Source organism: Triticum dicoccoides, chromosome 2B, assembly GCF_002162155.2.
Source record: "Triticum dicoccoides isolate Atlit2015 ecotype Zavitan chromosome 2B, WEW_v2.0, whole genome shotgun sequence".
NCBI lineage: Eukaryota > Viridiplantae > Streptophyta > Magnoliopsida > Poales > Poaceae > Triticum > Triticum dicoccoides.
The window spans coordinates 15878683-15883269 of NC_041383.1; the positions used below are offsets into that span (position 1 = coordinate 15878683).

General features: G+C 44.6%; 1 protein-coding gene across 1 annotated transcript in view; it reads right to left on the bottom strand.

Annotated features, from left to right (window-relative positions):
- Positions 1-1580, bottom strand: part of LOC119361779 (protein STRUBBELIG-RECEPTOR FAMILY 7-like) — an 18339-nt gene extending 16759 nt beyond the window's left edge. Inside the window, exon 1 of the mRNA XM_037626925.1 lies at positions 1444-1580. The gene's annotated coding sequence lies outside the window, so the exon portion shown is untranslated. The remainder of the gene's footprint in view (positions 1-1443) is intronic.
- Between the last annotated feature and the right edge of the window lie 3007 nt (positions 1581-4587).

The following is a 4587-nucleotide window of genomic DNA, read 5'->3' on the forward strand; positions in this document are numbered from 1 at the left end:
AACAAAACCCCCAGCCTATGATCTATTGATGCGTGCATGACTTTTGGTCCCAGTTGGTGTTACCAACAGGGACTAAAATGCCCTCTTGCCTGGGCAAGCCGCAGTAGCCACGTGGAGCCCCATCTGTCCCGGTTCGTGAGCGAACCGGGACTAAAGGTCATGGGCTTTAGTCCCGGGTCCAGAACCGGGACTAAAGGTCATGGGCTTTAGTCCCGGGTCCAGAACCGGGACAAATGGGCTTCTGGAACTGAGACAGATGGGCTGTTTTCTACTAGTGGAGATTAAAGTCAACGACGACCTGCAGATATCCTGATCAAGTCTTCGGGGCGGCAGAAGTTTACAAAAATGCGGAAAAGAATCGGCGTCCAAGCTGTGAGGTGAATACATTGTGTTTAAGGGTGTGATTTGTTGGATATAAGTTAACCATGATATGTATCCGTGTCCGGCACAAGCGAGGACATTGTGTTTAAGGGTGTGATTTGTTGGATATAAGTTTTAACCATGATATGTATCCGTGTCCGGCACGGAGTAGTGTTGGCCCGAACTACTAGTGGTGTACTGATCTATATGAACGCTGGTGGATAGATCAATGAACTGCAGCTAGTGTAGTCTGTAAAACTCTCTCACACACACACGCACCGGAGTCAAGTACTAGAGGCTGATTGCCTTGCTTTGATTGGAATGGAATTTACTTACAACTGGGTGGAGTGGTGCTCTTTATATAGCACTTACAAACCGACTATAGGGCTAAGATGTTTCTACTAGCTGGCCACCTCATCTCATACGTGTCCCACACTAGAAACTGCTAGCAAGTTCCGTAGAGCTTTCTACAGCTAGCTATCTTACCTTAACTAGTGCGCAACGCAAGTGTTACCGACTTGCCGATCTGCCGATTTACTACCTTGCTAAGTAACAGCTGCTGCTGCCGACATGCAACCATGCATGCATCTGTGTAAATGTTGCTGACCAAGGTTGACTCAACAAGTAGTAGCAATCACCGAATAGGATTTGTATTTAGGTAGCAAGCTTTAACTTACTTAAACACCCATGTACCTCTTCTATGTTGTAAAACAGATCAAATCAATACAAAGACATGTCACGGGCCTTTAGCCATAATAACTCGGCGTCTCCTGAACTACTCGCGTGTGTTTCGAGCGATCAAGCCGGCGACTTGTTCTAGATAAGCTAAGCTAGACACAAAAGCATCCACCGGGCTGTTTGTTGCCAGCTTAATATATGTGCGCGTCTAATCAGCTTGGGCAGCAACAAGTCAGCCCAGCCTTGCTTCACCGTCGTTCGTCGTTCGTCGTCCCATATCGCCGGAAAGTATTCAGCGGCACGGTCTGGGCAAACACTTCAAACATTTTGGACGAAACCAGGGAGTCAATCGAGTTGTTCCCTGGTCGATGATGCGAAAAAAAAGCGCTAGGCAAGATGACTAACCTGGAGGAAGATCGAATGATATCAATGGAGTTTGTTTGCTCTTCGGCGATGTGGACCGATCACATCCAGCAGCAGCAGCAACGTAGCTAGCTTCAGATCCGGCTGGACGGCAGGTGGGCGCCTCGTATTGCTAAGCAAGGAACCATTGACCTGACCCTCTCCCATAAAACTTACTTCCAGTCCTCACGTCGTCAATAAGAAAGGGAGTGGAGGACGCATTGTGATGCCGACATCTCGCCAATCAGGCAAGCTCTATTATAATACGGTTGAACCCAAGAAAAGAGAGGCGAACCTCTGAATAGGTCAGTGTAATGCACCCCCTCCACCAACCCTAGTGTATAATGTCAAGGGTCCTAATTACATCCAATACTCCCGCCACCTACTACAGAGAGAATCATCTAGGATAATTATCACCAGCTATCGATTTTTTACAAATCGGTCTTTGAAGAAGATAAACGCACAAGGTTCATATAGTAACTCAGTTCATAAATACTCCCTACGTATGTAAAGAAATATAAGAGTGTTTAGATCACTAATACTATTTTGATTTTTGCAGGGAAACCCAGTTGACAGCTTTCTGTTTGCTTAGCAAATCAATTAAAAACCGGAAGTCACTCCTGATCTTATATAACTAACAAAAAGATAAAAGAGAGATAGAGAAAGAAGCGAGATTAGTAACACTAACCTGGAAAAAGATGGAAGCTAGGAAACAATATTCTTTTGTTTGTTGCAGGGAACCCCATTTGACAGTTTTCGGTTTGGTTAGCAAATCAATTAAAAACCGGGAGTCACTCCTGATCTTGTATAACCAAAAAAAGATAAGAGAGAGATATATAGAGAAAGAAGCGAGATTAGTAACACTAACCTGGAAAAAGATGGAAGCTAGGAGATGATGGTGTCGTTCCTCTTCGCGGATTTGGATCCCTTCCAGCAGTGGCGACAGGTGGCCGGCCAAGTAAATAGTATAGGTCTCGTCGATTGCACGAGAAATAAATAAATAAATAATATTGGTAAAGACATAACGTTAGATGACTCCAATCAAGGAACATACAAAATTGGCTGTGTTGGAGGACCCCATGTGATTGTCGGCATATCTCTTGCCAATAAGGCCATCAGTAATCGAATATGCAGTTCATACTTCATAGCAGCCAAAGAAGAAAAACAGGTCCCAATCAGCCGTTGGCGTCTATCTCTTGTGTATGCTTTCTACACTAGGTGGCGTCTATCTCCTGTGTATGCTCCGTCAACTGAAATAGCACGTAAAAACGTCAAAGGGTCCTAATTTTTCCTCTTATACCAATAATTAATGATTAAAGACTGCTAATCATCGGAAATCCGTTGGTGCTCCCGGGAGTGCGCGCTCCTGCACGCGAAAAAAATATTTTAAAGTGTGAAAAAATTCCAAACAAAAATTTGGCGCATACATCTCGACATTATATGTGTGCACGTCAAGTTTCGGAGAAAAACAACAGTTTTTGTGGCTTGTGTAGAAAAGAAAAAAGGATGCCTTGTGAAAAACATTTTTTTAACACCGGATTTTGTGTTTTTCACACGCGACACATGAGTTGCTAGTTTTTCGTGAAACGACTTTGTGAGCATATACAATATCAAGATGTACGCGCCAAGTTTTTGTTGGTATTTTTTGACATTTAAAAATATGTTTAAAACACATATTGAAAAACCAGGAGCACGCGCTCCCTTGTGCCAAAACGCCACTCTCGCTAATCATTATATTACGTCCCTCTTGTGGACTATAGCCATTACAATCCGTTCAAGGTTCTGTGGAGGATTTGAGATTGGAGAAGGCGGATTTCAGGGAAGAAGATGAACAATATAGCAAAGAGGAGTGGAACAGAGAAGGGATATTTTTTTTAATTTTTTTTGAGGAAAGAGAGGTGAAGGTTCACTAGATTACAATGCCGTGCCGGCTAGGGCACCGCTCACTCTCTCACCCTCAGTACCCTTTCACAGCTCCCATGTTGGTGCACCGAAATCCTTGTTGGGCTTTCTTCTTCTCTTGGGCCTGGACAAGCCAACAGTTGGTCGGTGGTGAAGAAGCAAAATGAAACTACAGTAGGGTCCCTCCCAAACCGCCCGCGCCAACAAGCGCCCGCAGATTACCAAAAGCGAACATTTCATGCGTGCCATAACAGGATCCTCGTCGGGTGACTAAGGCGCTTCACAGCCACTCATCGCCCGTCGTGAAGCCTAGCGCCTGCCCCGGTCAGTGTAATGCGCCGTTGGAGAGGACGCCTTCAAATAATAGAGAACCTTTTTCCATAGATGTTGAGGTGGGCCCTTGATGAGGTGGCATGTCTGTTGAGATGGTATGTGTGCATGTTAAAATAAATAGGAGTGGCGATCAGCTACTTAGGTATATATGATTGGCTCAATGATCAGATCTAGGTGATTTTGCAGTTGCTCTAACTACATCCAAAAACCATTTAGCATAAAATGAACTATACCTCAGCCAATGAAAGCAAAAAAGGCGAAGAAGCATAGGCATCATTGTGGATTGCACTTGTGGAAGAAGCATAGGCATCATTGTGGAGAAAAAAAAGGCGCTAAGCAAGATGATTAACCTGGAGGAAGATCAATTAATGGAGTTGTTTGCTCTTTGGCGATGTGGATCGATCACATCCAGCAGCAGCAGCAACCTAGCTAGCTTCAGATCTGGCTGGACGGCAGGTGGGCGCCTCGTATTGCTAAGCAAGGAACCATTGACCTGACCCTCTCCCATAGAAGTTGCTTCCAGTCCTCACCTCGTCAAGAAAAAAGGGACTCAATCAGGTGGGAGTGGAGGACGCATGTGACAACATCTCGCCAATCACGCAAGCTCTAGTAAAATACGGTTGAACCCAAGAAAAGAGAGGCGACCCTCTGAATCGGCCACCAAACGTAGTGTGTACGTAGTAATGTCAAGGGTTCTAATCCTCTTAGATCCAATACCCCCGCCAACTACTGCAGAGAGAATCATTTGATTATCTCTAGCTAGCGATTTCACAAATCCGTCTTTGATGAAGAGAAACGCACAAGGTTGACATAGTAACTCAGTTAACAATATTCTTTTGTTTTTTGCAGGGAACCCCAGCTGTCAGTTGTCTGTTTGGTTAGCAAAAACCAGGAGTCACTCCTAATCTTTTT